This window comes from Mauremys reevesii, linkage group 2 (genome assembly GCF_016161935.1).
Source record: "Mauremys reevesii isolate NIE-2019 linkage group 2, ASM1616193v1, whole genome shotgun sequence".
Lineage (NCBI taxonomy): Eukaryota > Metazoa > Chordata > Testudines > Geoemydidae > Mauremys > Mauremys reevesii.
The window spans coordinates 233,444,164-233,461,114 of record NC_052624.1 but is presented as its reverse complement, the minus strand read 5'-3'; the positions used below and the strand labels follow the sequence as shown (position 1 = coordinate 233,461,114).

The 16,951-nt window shown below is 44.3% G+C and overlaps 1 protein-coding gene across 1 annotated transcript in view; it reads right to left on the bottom strand.

Moving 5' to 3' along the window:
* Window positions 1–16,704, bottom strand: part of HNF4G (hepatocyte nuclear factor 4 gamma) — a 276,933-nt gene extending 260,229 nt beyond the window's left edge. Inside the window, exon 1 of the mRNA XM_039527147.1 lies at window positions 16,681–16,704. The gene's annotated coding sequence lies outside the window, so the exon portion shown is untranslated. The remainder of the gene's footprint in view (window positions 1–16,680) is intronic.
* Window positions 16,705–16,951: the final 247 nt, after the last annotated feature.

Below are 16,951 nucleotides of genomic sequence, written 5' to 3'. Positions count from 1 at the left end.
TGAAGCCCTCAAATCCTCCTCCTGCACCCTTCCCCAACCTCTCCAGAAATGAGGGGATTAAAACAGTTGGTAGCCCCTTGGTCCTACAGTATTTTCTGGCACTAGTCCAAGGCTGAATGTAGCGAGTCTTTGACAAGTGTAATGTTCACCTCTAATAGAAGTTTAACCTAAACTCAGCATTTTCTATCACGAAGCAGTCTAGTTCACAGGGATTTCTGTGAATGTTTTATTCTAGACTCATGAAACTGTGAGTGTGTCAGAGGAATTACAAAGCATATTCCATGTTACACAACATTGTGGAGGGGGGAAGGGTTATTAGAATAAAAAAGTTCATGACTCCCTAGTCAACTGTAAATTAGGACCTTTCAAACTGAAATGTTTTTCTGGAGGACCCCAAAATTCAAACTATTTCCCCTTATGAGAAGGGGACTGCTATTGTACTAGCCAGCAGTCATCTGAAATGCAATTCTATTTTTTTTCTTTGATGTATGTGCATGAAGTTATATGAAAGTAGAATATCATGAGATAAAATGGTTCCTTATATTGCTGTTATTTGCCTCTAATATAGCTAGTTAGTTATGTAATAGCACATTAGAAAGCAAATTTATCAATTGTATAGTTTCTTTCATGTTCCACTTTCTTGATGTAAATCATCCAGAGCTAGGTTATGTTATTTTCAATACGAACCCAAAAAACAAACCAAACAAAAAGGTTAAAATATTCAAAGGGAACAAGAAAGCAGGGGAGGGTGTGTGGAGAGGAGATAGCAAATAGTAAAGCTAATGCAGCAATTCTGCAGCTAGAGGTAAATTTATGGTCCAGCTTGGTGTAGATTAGGTTAGGAACAAGGCAGCTTTATTTTCAATACTGCCTACATTAATCCAGCATGGGTGGCCTCCTGGAGAGTTAAAAACATGTTTTTGTACAGGCGCATGTGTCTTATCCTTATAGTCAGGTACACTAAGCTAGCTTGTATAATGTTTTTCCAAAAATATGACACATTATAGACATTTGTTTCTGTAAAACTGCTTCAATGTTACAAAATTTTCATGCATTTTCAATGTTTAACTGTTGAACAAATCTGCTTTTTGGATTTTTGTTGTGGGGTTTGCTGATGAAAGTGTTAATATTCAAAACCTTTATGAATATGGATTAAAGGGGCTTTATTTGCCTCCTCTACCAAAGTAAATCATTATAACTATACTGAATTCAGTGGAGTTACACAGCTGAAAATTAGTACAAGTCAAAGGAGAATCACATCCAAATTTCATGAATGTTCACAAACTCCTCCCCGCCCCCAATTTTTGTACAAGCCACTTTTACAAGTAAGGTACTTAGAAAAATTGTATGGTTCCCTCCCCTTTGGTTGTGCAAAATAAAAGGGAATGGGGGGATCTGAGGTTATACATTTTACTCACAGTATAGCTCACAGAAGAGCAGAAATTAAAGTAGTAGGGGAAAGTCAAGGCAATGATGATTTATGAGGGTGTGTCACAGTTCCCACAGAGGCTGAAATCCCCATCACCCTCTAGAAACACCATTAGGTTCATGAGAGTCAGAAAAAGGTTACCACAGACCAGCCACTGAGGGAAATTGAATGCATTATTCATTATGAGCCTGATCCAAAGCCCAGTGAAGTCAATGGAAGTCTTTCCTTTGCCTTCAGTGGGTTTTGTATCTAGCCCTAACTTACGTAGCTGGGACCAGTTGACAAAGAAGAAAACAGAATAGGTTAGCAGCAGTTGGAGCTCTGTGCATGTATAGAAATTGGATATGAGCTAGACTCATTATGTCATCTAATCCACACCTGTAATAGGGTAGGCTTCTTACTACATCTTCTAGTGCTTTGTTCTAGCCTCGTTTAAAATGTCAAAAACAATAGGGCTTCCACTATTTCCTTTGAGAGACTGTTCCACAGTGTAATACATCTTACTGATAGGAATTGATTCCTTCTTAATTTCATCAAATTACTTATTTCTCCTTGTGCCACCATAAACAATTTCTCTCCATCCTAGGAGTGAAATCCCAGCCCCATGGAAATGATGGGAGTTTTGTCTTTGACTTCAATAGGGCCAGCCTTTCATCCTTGGTTTTATATGCTTGAGATACTTTTAAGTTACTATCAGTTATCATTCAGCTAGGTGCTACCTGTTTATCTATTTTAATCAATTGCTGAAGAACGGATACAAGAGCTATGAGAATTGAAATGTTAAGTCAGAGCAACTGATGGGAAAGGCAGAAACATCCATGCAATTTCCTGTCCTGTTGTCACATGTGATTAAACAAGTGAGCAAGAAAGGATCACCCTGCAGGTAAAGGCAAAAGAAGGCACTGGCCCTTCATTATAAACTATCTCTCTCACACACACACCTCAGAGAATGAAATTCAACCCTATGCTAAGGGACTATACAATGCCTGGGCACCACTTATGTACCTCTTAAGCCCTGACAATAGGGCAAAGAAAGATGGGTTAAAAAGAAAAACATTTAAAAGTGGAATGGAAGAGAAGAGAAAGAGAAACTAAGTCCCAAATTTTTCTCTTCATGGCCCTAATCCTGCTCCATTAAAGTTAATGGGAGCTTCTCCAATGGTTTCAGTAAGCAGAGAATCAAGCCTCAGAACAGGAACAAAGGAAAAGGAAGCAAGTTACAGAAAGGGAAGGCAGGTTTTTCCCCCCCTTTTAAGTCCCCAAAGCTCATAATTTCTCCCTCACTGTCTTTCTCCTTCCCCTGCTCCTATCCTCAAAGAGAAACATTTGGTTCTAAACATTTATAAAAAAAGCAGAAAAAGTGAGAAGTCACTTTTTTTTTAAGGTTTCACTTGTGACACCTGCATTTCCTGCTTGCCTACTCCTTATTGGGGCACATTGAGTACGATTTATACTAAGACCATGTAATATTGTAAGTTGAATTTAGTGTTGGACCTTCACTACCACCACTACCATTAACCCAATGCACACACTTCAATTTACTGTGAACATTTACAAAACCACCATAAAATTGTTTACCTAGGTGAAATCCTCTTCTGTGCCGAGGCCCTACTCTTGAGGGCCTAAGTGGTTCATAAGCCTTCTTCTGATTCTCACCATTAGTTCTTAACACTTTTCTCAGTCTGTTCTTTTTCTAGGCTTTCAAACAAGGAGTTCTACCATCATGAAACATGGATTACATGAGGTAACACAAAGTAGATGGGGATTGCCTTAAAATCTGCTGATCAAACTCTTTCCTAGATGATGATGATGACCTAGAAGAGCAGAACATCTATGTCAGAAGAACTTCTTGGGTATATCTTAAAAATAGGCTGCTTTGGAATTGAAATTCAGTAAAACTCAGATCCATGATCATGTTTTCAAATCTTTTTCTACGACTAAAGGCTAATGAGAACATTTATATAAACAGCTGGATAAACTCAGAAATCACTGAAGACCTACTGTATTCAGCTTTTGTTTTTTCTTTATTACGCGACTAAGTCATTCTAAGAGCTTCAGGTAAAATGAGTATATCTGATCTATTTCCTTGGAGTACTTCCCAGTTGCTAGAGCCAAGCAAATCTGGAAATTTAAAGTTTGGCAGAAAAAAAGGTAAATATGCCATCATTCAATATTATGATGCAAACAGATAAAATTACACAAAACTTGGTAGACTAGCCTGCCAATTTACAACCACTGCCAACCACAATAAGTAAAAACTAACTGTATGCCAATATGCCAAGGTATACAGATGAAGATATTACAAGGTTTCTATTCAATATTTTTATATGAGTCATCTCTACCCTTGTCCCTATATAAACAACTCATTTTTTTCAGATCATGAAGAACTTTAAATTCAGGCAATTGAATTGGTCAGGCAGTCATTGGTTTGGGAATGCAATATTTTGTGTTCTGTTTTTAGACCTGTTTATGTTGTGTGACACTTTTACTGACAGTTATTTTTTCTCTATCCACTTTTTAATTAAGTTGAGTGAAACTGATTGAAAAGTTTCCATTTCCTGGACACTACTGTGCTAATAAGCGATGGTCACATAAACACCACCCTAGACCAGAAACCTACTGACCACTATCCTTACCTTCATGCCTCCAGCTTCCATCCAGGACACACCACACGATCCATTGTCTACAGCCAAACTCTAAGATACAACCGCATTTGCTCCAATCCCTCAGACAGAGACAAACACCTACAAGATCTCTAGCAAGCATTCTTAAAACTACAATACCCACCTGCTGAAGTGAAAAAACAGATTGACAGCACCAGAAGAGTACCCAGAAGTCACCTTCTACAGGACAGGCCCAACAAAGAAAATAACAGAACGTCACTAGCCGTCACCTACTAAACCCCCACTAAAACCTCTCCAGCACATCATCAAAGATCTACAACCTATCCTGAAAGATGAACCCTCAGTCTCACAGATCTTGGGAGATAGACCAGTCCTCGCTTACAGACAGCCCCCCAACCTGAGGCAAATACTCACTGAAAACCACACAACAAAAACACTAACCCAGGAACCTATCCTTGCAACAAAGCCTGATGCCAACTCTGTCCACATATTTATTCAAATGACACCATCATAGGACCTAATCACATTAGCCATGCCATCAGGGGCTCGTTCACCTGCACATCTACCAATGTGATATATGCCATCATGTGCCAGCAATGCCCCTCTGCCATGTACATTGGCCAAACCGGACAGTCTCTACGCAAAAGAATAGATGGATACAAATCTGACATCAGAAATCATAACATTCAAAAACCAGTAGGAGAACACTTCAACCTCTCTGGTCACTCAGTAACAGACTTAAAGGTGGCAATTTTGCAACAGAGAAGCTTCAAAATAGACTCCAATGAGAAACTGCTGAGCTTGAATTGATATGCAAACTAGATACCATTAACTTGGGTTTGAATAGAGACTGGCAGTGACTGGGTCATTACACATATTGAATCTATTGCCCCATGTTAAGTATCCTCACACCTTCTTGTCAACTTTCTAAAATGGGCATCTTGATTATCACTACAAAAGTTTTTTTTCTCCTGATGATAATAGCTCATCTTAATTAATTAGCCTCTTACAGTTGGTATGACTACTTCCACCTTTTCATGTTCTCTGTATATATATTTCTTACTATATGTTCCATTCTATGCATCTGATGAAGTGGGCTATAGCACACGAAAGCTTATGCTCAAATAAATTTGTTAGTCTCTAAGATACCACAAGTACTCCTGTTCTTTTTGATTGAAAAATGACATTGTGAAGTTACATATTTGTTATCTCCCTATATTACAATCACTATTTATTTGTACTTCAGTAGTGCCTAGTGGGATCTAAAGGTCCCAACCAAGTTCAGGGCTCCTCTGTGCAAACAGAGTGAGAAACACACTAGACAAGACAGCCAAAGGCTGGGAGAGTAAACAGAGGTAGCAACTATCTGAAGATCATGTACCAGATTAGAGGTAGACTCTAGAATGATACCCCAAGCCCAATCTACTAGTCTCTACCTCCCAGGTGGGTGCTCTAACCAGTAGGCTACAGAGTCATTCTTACTCATTCTCTGGCCAAATGACTGCTCCATTGTGAGGTGGGGTGGGGAGAAGGGAGGAGAGAGAGAGAAAACATGAGTGACACATTTGGAGTCAAGGACATAGCATCCTGCAGGAGGGGCTTTACCCTTTTCAAGAATGGCCCAGAATCTGTTGGTGCTACATTAGCAGCCTGAGACCCCAATCAAGGCCTCCCAATATGCTAGATACTGTACAAACTTGTAAAGGGACAGTCCCTGGCCATAACATTAGCAGTGACCATTATTTAACAAAAAAAACAAACCACAAAAGAAGTGGTTAAGGAGTTAAATTCTCAGGCTACTCTCATCTTCCAGAATAGCCAGCTCTGTATATGGTTTTAAATCTACCCTTAACAACAAGTTGAATTTCAATTTAACTATGTTCTAAAACACTGAAGCCTTTGGACATTCTTACCTCACAGACCCAACCCAGTGGTCCTCCTGCAGAACTTCCTTGACTATCTTTTCCAGCCTTTTAAAAGATATTCTAGCTATATCAGTGGCCAACATTAACAACGATAGAAAATAATGAAATTATTTAATCTTCAAGTTCTTACAGTACACCCAAGAGGGAATTGCAACTGTTTCTATATCATGAAGTCCCTCTGAATATTGATAGCAGTGAAAACTACTTGTTTCATCATGCCCCCAACATGAGACTTTAGTCATAGTCTGAAATACTGAATCTTCCCTGGACATAATGGAAGTCAATAGGCAGATTCCCACTGATTTAATGGAAGCTGGATCAGGTCCCACAAAATGATTCCAGCCAAGAAGTGTGTATTTCAAGAATTACAATGAAATGCATTTCAGACTAACAGATTTCGATCATGGTCTATAAGAGTTCTTTTCAACTGAGACATACAAGTATGTTTTTATATGAAGTTAAGATGTAGTGTAAAACACATGTAAGCTTGAATTTTAATTATTCCCAATTAATGTTAATTGGTTAAAGCTAAGATTGCAGTAAACCAAACCTAGTTTTCAGGTTCAAGCCTCTAGTCTGGTTACAGACAATTTATTTTACTGGATGACACTTTAAATGATAGAACCAAATTTTAAGAGAAAATTGATGAATTAAGCAAACAGGCATACAATTACCATTGACCCCAGTACTACAATGATATTCACATATATAGATGGAATGGGGTTTCAGTGGGTGATCAGTCCACTGCCAACAGATTGAAGTCTAGTTTTGTTACCCTGTAACCTAACAATACCCTTTTGGTGGTAATTCAAGCTCTCCTGCTATAAAAGGAGTAGCCTTGATAAATTGCCTCTTATAGTACTCATTAACATTAAACCTACCTATTATTATAGTCACAATTCAACCACCTTCTTTACATTACACCTTATATAAATGTACACCCACACCAGTGGACTTCCTATGCTATCAAAAAGAGCATTTTACCAAAATATTCCAAATACATTAATTTAAAATTCTGCTAAAAATCAATTATAATCAAAACATAGCCTGGGTCATGACTTAGCTAAATTCAATTTTCCCATCTTACTGCCTCCAAATTATCTTTAACTTTTGCTCACACTAACTCATTCAATTTCCCCTACTCCTCTGCACTTACATAACTGAGGATAAAACCCTGTTTCTACTTGCACTTGAACATAATTCTACATAACATAACTAAACAACCATCCTATAGGCCACACACATCACCAAGTTAAATTATTTTGTGTGTGTGTTTTATGAAAGCATTCACCCAGTGCCAGCCTTAGGGCAAGGTGGTCTGGGAGCCTGCCCAGGGACAGCATAGTCAGGGGGAGCCGTGGTGCAGCAGAAGCAAGAGGCTCAAGCTCCCCCTTGCTGCCTGCAGTGTGCAGCCCGGAGCAGCAGGAGCATCCACTTCCCTGTTGGGTGAGGAGGCCCTCTTCTTGCCACTCCACATGGTTTCCCAGCCCGGCTCCAAGTCCCACCTCTGCACTCTGTGAGCCGGCAAGCTCTTCCCCCGCCCCCTCCCCGGGACAGTCCCAGCCTGGTCATTCCTCCTTCCATGTGCAGTCTGAATGAAATGCGTTGCTGCCCAATGGAAGACAAGTGTGGGATCTCGGTTGGCCAATGGGAGCTGGCAGTTGCCAGCATCTTCTGGGTTGGGAGGGGAAAGAAACTAAAACTGAAGGACAAAGAGACCAGTAAGTCTGGGGGGGGTCCTGACCCCAAGTCCTAGCTCCTGGAGGGGTGTCCCTGTGCCCCCAGCTCCCAGGTTCCCAATTCCCAAGGCCCCCATTCTCCTCAGTTATCAGGGTGTCCTCCACATCTTCAAGGTCCCCCCCCACACACACACCACACTCTGACCCTCCAGTTCCCCATGCGCCTCAGCTCTCAGTGGCTCCCTTTCTGTTGCTTATCCCAAAGGGAGGTGTCAGTGCAGGGAGTTTGGGATATGAGTTTCGGGAGTGAACTTTCCACCATCACCACCTGCCCTAGATACCTTCAGTGCGCTGGAGCATTTATATTTTAACCTCCCTCAATAACCCACCTTCACTGTGACACTTGAATATTGGGGATACTCTGTATTGGGGTGGGGAGAGATCTGCTCTTCTGGAGCCCCCATGTCACCTCCTGCCCACCCTGCATCCCCACACCAGTGGGGCTCTCTATACTCCTTAGGTTTCCTCCCTCTTTTGGGGGCTCTCAGGTCACTATGCTGCTCTGTCATCATAACCCTCTGGTGCCCTCCTGTCACTATGCCTTGGGTTGATGACCCTCTGGGGCTCTGGCAGAGAAGCTGGATGCTGTGTTGAGTGGGAGAGTTTGAGAGGTGCAGGAGAGGTATGACTGTGCCCCAGTGCCTGCTCACTCTGTCAAAGTGCAGAAGACCACCTACTACATTGTCTTGGCTGTCCTGCTCAACGACCAGATGAGGGGTCCCTGTAGCACTGGCTGGGGGAGTCAAAGTGACTGTTGTGGGGTTTCCTATGATGCCCATCACCATGGCATCCAGATGTGAATCACTGCAGGGCAGAGCCGGCCCTACAGGTGGGTGATATGGTCAGGGGAGTGCCATGATTAAGAGGCAAGAAGTAGGGTAAGCCTGGAGTGCAAGGTCACAGAAGGGAGTTCGGGGAAATGGGGGGAGAGGCAGCAGAGGCTGGGACAATGGGGGTGGGGTGGGAAGCCTGGGAGGCAGCTAGTGACAGGGGAACCATAATACAAGGTTGCCCAGGGTGCTATATTCCCTATGGCCAGCCCTGCAGCATTCAGAAAGGAAAGTGTAGGAATTAGAAGAAGGATGATATATTTTTATTTTAGTTTGAATCAAAGTGGTGACAGTCATTTTACTAGATCACTTTTCTAGGTGTCTTTTCTTCAGGATAAAAAGTAATGAAATCTAGCTTAATGTTCCTTTCTAGGATAAGGAATTAAGTTGACATTACAAATTATGAAGCAAATTACCAGTACAAAGATATATAAGCCAACATCTCTTCTGTCCAGGGGGAGGAAGAGACAACTTTAGCAGCAAAGTTTAGCACATTTCTACACTTGAAAACCCTTTTGATTAGGAGCAGCATAAAAGTAACCCAAGAATATGAAATAAATCTTGACCCCAGTGCCAATGTCATCCTCCCAGAGCATTTGACATGTCTTGCATATTCCTTGGCCTCTCCACCCCCGACACTGGCAGCAAAAAAGACTCAGTAACCATTGTTTGTCCCCATGCCATGCCTATAGACACTTACCCATTCAAGGGGTTTGGGAGGAGCCATTAACTTGCCATTCTTTTTAACTGTAAAATGCAGTGATTTGTTGTAGTTCTATTTTACAGTGTTTGTGTGTGTGTGGGGGGGAATCAATGATAAAGCATGACACATCTGCAACCCACTCAGTGTTGTGAACAGTTCATATCTAGAAGTCGATGAGTCTTTTGAGGTGTGGCTAGTTCTTCCAGCTCAAGGAGTCAAGGTTCATGCATTGAGATCTAGAAGTTCAAGATTCAATCTCCACTGCTGTACTCCTGGGGGAGTTCTGCGCCACTGCACAATGCAGACTTTTGCAGAAATTAATGTTGGGTGTGCAGAATTTCCTTTCCTCCTTCCCCCCACCCGCCCCAGAAATCGGCTGCAGATATGTTGGCCACCACCCAATGGAGCCCAGCTTGCAAATAGAAGACAAGGCTGGGGTGGGGAGGGAGGGAACTGGAGGGTTCTCAGCAGCTGCAGTTCCCCTCACGCCCTGAAGGAAGGAGACAGCAATGTGCAGGAAACTCCATGCAAGCCCGGGACCCAGCATCAGGTTGTTTCTCCCTCTGGATCCCTGGGCTCTAGGAGGGTACGGTCTGTGAGTGTCTGGGCCGGGGAGGACCTGCAGTTGGACTCTGGGGGGTAGAGGTTGTGAATGTCTGGACCGGGAAGGCTCTACAGCTGGGCTCTGGGTGTGTGGCTGATGACTGGGTTCAGGGTTGTCAGAGGAGGCAGAGAAGCAGGTACTGGGTTGTCGTAGGGGTTTCTTTAACTTTCTACTTCTGGGGGCATTGTATGTGTGTCTGAATTGTTACAGACAAACTTGCTGACAGGTATTTTGAAATAAATTACCAAAATAATTGCAACTGGCATGATTATATAGTGTTATTTTGACAAATAAAATTTGCAGAGTTTTAAAATACTGTGTGCAAAATTTTTAATTTTGGGGCATAGAACTCCCCCAGCAGTAACTGCTGACAACCCACCTAGGAGTGAGGCAATACAGAAAGTATATGTTCACCAGTGACATCCCATCTCTGTCCTACCCCTTGAATTTTTACAGAACCCCAATTTAACATGATTTGCATAGGAATGGCAGTGTCTATCTATGAAAGAAAGGGCATGACAAACAATGTATTTCACTTCCTTGTCTCATGTCACAAAATTAGTCACCATAGCCTCCTGTCACACTATGCAGCAGAGGGGAGGCAAAGGCCCATATCACTTAGCTACATAGCTCAGGGTATGAGAGATGTAGTTAAGCTCCCCTAAGAGATGTAGTTAAGTTGTAGACACTGCTAGACCTAGCTAATGCCTCTCAGAAGAGCTGAATTTACCACAGCAACACAGCAAGAATGGAAGGTTCTTACCCCTTCTCTCACTGTAGTGAATGTCTATACTACAATAGCACTGTGCTGCTGTAGCATTTCTAGGTCAGACATACTGTTACAGGGCTGACTCACCACCGTGGCACCTCCTTCTGGTTGTGCTGGGAATTAGCTCTGTGGGACCACCAGGGTGCCTTTTACTAGCGGTGTCGGTGTCTCACTTTCTGTTACTTCCACTTCCTCCACCATCTCCCAGACCACAACATCCTCTTCAGGACATGGCCCTCTGGCTGTGCCCCAGCCCACTGTCTCCCCCCTTTCAGGGGGCAGGCAGTCCTCAGTCCCTCCACTTGCCTCAGCAGCCAACTACCGTCTCGAGTCTTGCCCCTGGCTTCAAGGGCAAACTGCAGTCTGGATTTAGACCACTCTCCTCATGGGCAAGTAGGGGTAAAAAGGGGAGGGGGAACCAAGGCCCTCCCTCTACTTTGGGTCCCAGCCCAGGACCCTATAACTGGCACCACTTACTACCCTGCCTCCCATTCCTGCTGCCTACTTTCCCTGGGCCACTTCCCCTGTAGCCCCTTCCCCACCCTTGCTTAAGGGCCTCAGTCTGGCCATGGTCAGCCAAAAGCTCCCCTATTGCTCACTGCCATACCCAGCACTGCAGTATCGCCAGTGATCCTTGGCAGCCAGTCCTTCCCCCTTGCCCTCCAGGGAGGGACTGCCCCTTACTCTCCTGAGCAGCCCTTTATATATGGGTTGCTCCAGCAAGCCTTCTCCTGATTGGCTCTCCCAATAAACCCTTTCCTGATTGGCTGGATTCTGCGCAGCCTCTCTAAGGCTGCCTTAACCCTTCTTCTGCCTGTGTGGGGCAGCCGTCCCACCACACAGACCCTTAATGTAGTCATTTCCCAATGTCTTTTTGGGCCGAGGGTCACATCTGGGTGGGGAAATTGTATGCAGGGCCGGGACAGGGGGTTGGGGAGCATGAGGGAGTGTGGGGTGTGGGAGGGGATGTGGTGTGCAGGAAGGGGCTCAGGGCAAGGGATGGGGCAGAGGAAGGGTGCAGGAGGGGGGTCAGGGAAGGGGTGCAGGAGGGGTGCAGACTGCGGGAGGGGGCTCAGGGCAGGGGGTTGGGGTGCAGGAGGGGGCTCAGGGCAGGGGGTTGAGGTGCACAAGGGGTGCGAGGTGCAGGCAGGGGCCTTAGGGCAGGGAGTTGGGGGTGCGATGCAGGAGGGGTTCAGGCTCTGGGGTGGCAGCGGCGCACACCGGGGCCAGGGCAGGCTCCCTGCCTGCCTGCCTGCCTGCCCTGTCCTTGTCCCTGGCCCTGTGCTGCTCCAGGAAGCACTGTGGCCCCTGGGGTAGGGAGGGGGCGGAGAGTTCCACGTGCACTGCCCTTGCCACGCCTCCAGGTACCTCCTCTGGAACTCCCATTGGCCGTTCCCAGCCAATGGGAGTTGCTGGGGGCAGTGCCTGGAGGCAAGGGTAATATACGGAGCCCTCTGCCCCCACCCCCCTGCCCAGAGGCCACAGGGACGTGGTGCCAGCCGCTTCTGCAGAGCGGCGAGGGGCCCACAGCACCATGGGGGGAATTAAGCGGGCCAGATCCAAAGCCCATGGGCCATAGTTTGTCCACCCCTGCACTAGACAATAGTAGAAGAAACCCAAAAGAAGTTGAGTTCTAAGTTGCTGCAGAACGAGACATGACTTAACAATGCAATGCAAGTATTTTAAAAGAGTGAATGACTCCTGCTTTTGTGCTCAACTCTTTTATTGTTCATCCTTCCATCCCATTTGTTTCCTTCACCTAGTGTATGCTGTCCGGCATTTACATTCATTGTCCGATCTGTGAGGCAGGGACTGGTTTTTATTACTTGCCTGTACAGTGCCTTCCACAATGTGGCCCTACTCATTGACCATAATATTAATAAATAATACAAACTTGCAGTATGAAAAAGAATAAGTAGCATTGTACCTTCAGCTAGATACATTTTATACGGGTCAACAGATGCCTGTTGTACTTGTCTCTTGTAAGTAAATATAACTAAGGCCAGTTATGTTAGGCAAATGGCTACATCATCTTTATCAGAGAATGTTAATGTATCACCAGGAATGTATAGGAAAATTGTACTTAATTAAGTTTTCCAGGGATTCTGAGCCACCCATCTACCCATCTACCCAGCACTGTGTTCTCTGGCAAAACAGGTATTATTTCTGGCATGGAATTGCTACATGACATCATTCTCAAGTTAATATACTTTTCTGACCAAAACATTTTAGTAGCAAGGATGCTGACTGAACATCTGAATTCAGTACTTGGGTAGAAGAGCTGTATTAGTGGACAACAGAATCAGAGATAATTTCAGAGGTGGATAAGAAAGGTCCTAGAAAGAAAGATTTTCTGCTTCTTAATATACATTCAAAGGTAGTAGAGGAGCAGGGTTTGTCACACAAGGGTGAAGGTGAGTCCAAATATAATGTAGCATTTCCTTCTGAAAACAGAGATGATTTAAGAGTCACAGGGAAATAGATGACATACCACCTCCAGATAGAATCTCGGTAGTTTTAAAAGTTATGAAAGATTAGGCTTGCTCTGTATCTGGAGGTGAGAATGCCAATGAAAACACAAGGAATTGCAGAAAATGGTTTTAGTGACTCTGGGGGTATGTACATACTGCAAACACCTGCGGCTGGCCCTCAGACTCATAGGGCTTAGGCCAAAGGGCTGTTTAACTGCAGTGTAGATTTCTGGGCTAGACCTGGAATCTGGGTTCTAGAACCCTGAGAGATGGGAGGCTCCCAGAGCTCAAGCTGCTGCCCAAACCTGGAAGTCTACACTGCAGTTAAACAGCCTCGCAGCCCAAGTCAGCTGGCATGGGCCAGCCACAGGTTTTTATTTGCCACCTAGGGTACGCCTACACTGCACTCAACTTCCTTATTGACTCGGAGAGCAGTGTGCTTGTATTGGAAGTGCTGGCTTTCAGCTGAGACATATAGCTGAGGTCATTTCCTCTTGTGATTCTCTAAGCTGAAGTGGTGCTTATTGCAAGGAAAAGAGGTTAGCCTGGGAGCCTGAGTACATATTTGAGTTGCTAGCCCACAGTGAAGCCCCTGCTGCCACATCTACACTACTATTGTTACCCATGCTACAGTCACACTTGTACTTTGCACTATAGACACACCCAAAGTTGTTTAGCTTCAGATCTGGGCCAGGCACGACAGAAGCCCATGTTCTGTTATCAGGGGCGGCTCTACAAAGTAGGCTGCCCCAAGCAGCAGCGCGCGCGCCGCCCGCCCCCCCCCCCCGCGGGCGGTCCCCTTCCCCCTCCGGCATCCTGGGGGGGGGGGATTTGCTCGTCGGAGCTCCGCCGCGGCCATGCCCATGCCAGCGCGTGCCTAGAAGCCCATGTTCTGTTATGCAGTTGAAACTGGTGATTGAAGAGGATCTTTCAAGCACCGCAGGCCCAGAGCAATGGCTGAACACGGTATACTCTAGCAGCCCAACAGACTCCTCCCACCTACCACAGATACAACTGCCATGGCTTAGGCTAAGGTGCATTGGCCATAAGCTGAAGTTTATGGTCATATGATCCACAACTGTACAAAATAGTTCATTATAAAATGTGCATAAAAGATCACACACAGAGTTTAAGAAAAATTGCAGGTGTGGTGTGTGTATATTACACATTTTGTTTGCTGTATATAAGGCACTTTGCCTGTTTGTCTGCTCTGTGTAGAAGTAAGATGCATTTGAGAGGTAGAGCTGATCCAGCAGGTTATAGAGGCAACTTACACTATGCCTTCTTCCCCGACTGCTCTGTGGAGACTTAACTTTTGTCTTTGTGGTCAGAATCTTTGTCAGAATCTAACATAAATCAGACTGACGCTATAGGATTGTTTATGGGAAAGTACCATCTCCTCAGGCATAAGAAAAGGGAAACTGGAATGAAACACAGTAGTACTTACCAGCTCCAGGCAGCAAACACTTGCAAAATGGCTCTGGGGTCTGCATGTGTTTGGCTCTGCCAAATTTAAAAGTGCCAGCTCCAGAAAGCAATGCCGAGTTAAAAAAAAAATCTGTAACTCTGCATGCGGGAGAGTAAATAGGGACCAGGAAGTCAACAAAGAGTATGCTCCTGCCTGGGGTGCACTGTACACACCACCACTGTATCACCTTGATTTTTGTATATGAAAAATATAGCATTTACAGTTAGGATACAGTACTTTTCCACAGTCTTTAGCTGTCTTAGGACTTCCTCTAGCTCCATCACTGTTGGATATAAGTACTGACTGGAACTGTTGTGTAGTGCTACTGTGCCCAGTTAAACAGCTCTGGGGTTTCACCTGACTGGCAGCTGCTCCCTAGTGATGGGTGAAGTGGTACCCAAATACAGATTTGGCAAAGACCGTTGGGTTACATTATATAAGTGTAAAATATCATATTCTTCTAAAGCAGGAAAAGTGGTAACAGAGTAACCCCGGCGGCATGAATAAGTTTTTGTTTTTATTTGCAGTGGAAAAGTAACTGAAGCTGAAAATAAAATATGGTTCCTGGATAGTCAGCCTACTGTATGCAGAGAATGGGGAACCTGAATGAAGTCCATTCACAGTAGCTAAAGTTGGCCACAGGAGCAGCTGATATTGGAACCTTACTAGAGAGACTATGTTGTTGTGAGTTTATTGACTGCTTCCCAAACAGCCGAAATAAACAGAGCACTGGGTTTTAATTTTAGGGTATATTTGCACCCTATTAAACTAGAGACCCCAAATGACATCTATCGAAAGTACCGTAACTCCTGGCACCATCTCTTTTTTTACAAAAAACTGGTTGATAAAGGATGATTCAGCACGAAAGAGGCACACAGTGCAGTATGTGTTATCCTCTGAGTCATCAGCAGCAAGCAGTACTTTCAGATGCTAGTATAGTAGTTTTACCTACTCTAAATCACATTTAAGAATAATTACTTTTAAAAACAACAGATGCTCTGCATTTCCTGATAGCAGCCTGGATAACTATTGAATGGGAAATGGGTTTTACTTCTCAGGCAATCAGACTCTTGTAATGTGTATTATTTTGATTGGCTTTCTATAAATAAAGAAGACAAATGGATTGCGGCCATCCAACACTCATACTAATAAAACCATTATAGGACACAACACTACCATGTATATAATGCACTGAAACCTGTTTGGAGCAAGAGATGGAGTAAAATAGTTTGCTTAATAGATATAACCTTCTAATAAAGTGGGGCCTTCTAATAAAGACGTACTCAGTTGTGAGCTATATCAGATAGTCTCCTCAGAAGTTAGGTTCCCTGAGCACATAATTTGCCATGAGTAATTTACTAAAAGCATTTGTCTATTAATAACATGTCCACAAGTTGATTGACATTTCCTTGGCTTTGTCACTATTCAGATATCGTTTATAATGATTTGCCGACTATTGCCCCTTACGGATTGATGATGAGTAGTTCAATGTGTATTCAGTTCCTGATAGTCTAAAGCAGGGGTGGCCAACCTGTGGCTCCGGAGCCACATGCGGCTCTTCAGAAGTTAATATGCAGCTTCTTGTATAGACATTGACTCTGGGGCTGGAGCTACAGGCACCAACTTTCCAATGTGCCGGGGGGCTGCTCACTGCTCAACCCTTGGCTCTGCCACAGGCCTTGCCCCCACTCCACCCCTTCCTGCCCCCTCCCCTGAGCCTGTTGTGCCCTTGCTCCTTCCCCCCCTCCAAGCCTCCTGCATGCCACAAAACTGCTGATCAGGAGGTGTGGGGAGGGAGGAGGCGGTTTTGATTGGCGGGGCTGCCGGTGGGTAGGAGGCACTGGGAGCGGGGTGGGGGAGCTGATGGGGCACCGCTGACATATTACTGTGGCTCTTTGGCAATGTACATTGGTAAATTCTGGCTCCTTCTCAGGCTCAGGTTGGCCACCCCTCATCTAAAGTAAAGCTATGTTGGTTCATTATGATTATTCATATTTGTCACATGGTATTTTCTCTCACTGAATATAGTCATTATAATCAGGACAAGGGCTTGAAGAGGTCAGCGGAGTTTGAGTGTCCCAGGAGGAGATAGTTTAGGTAGCAGTAATATATACTTACAGTTGCTGCCCCGGAGAACAATATATTAAAGATCCATATGGAATGGAGCTGGGCTGTTTCCATCCTGCACACAGAGAGGAAAATTTCACCCATGGGTAAAGTGTTAGTTCAATGTCCATGCAGACTCAAAATAGAGCTTCAGTACATGCATTATTTACGCCTCACCTTTTACTGGTCCTTTGCATATTGACAAACTTCCTCTTGAAGGGGGCAGGAGTCCGGAGGAATAATGGTATAAGATCATTAACATTATCTTAATGCATATGCACAA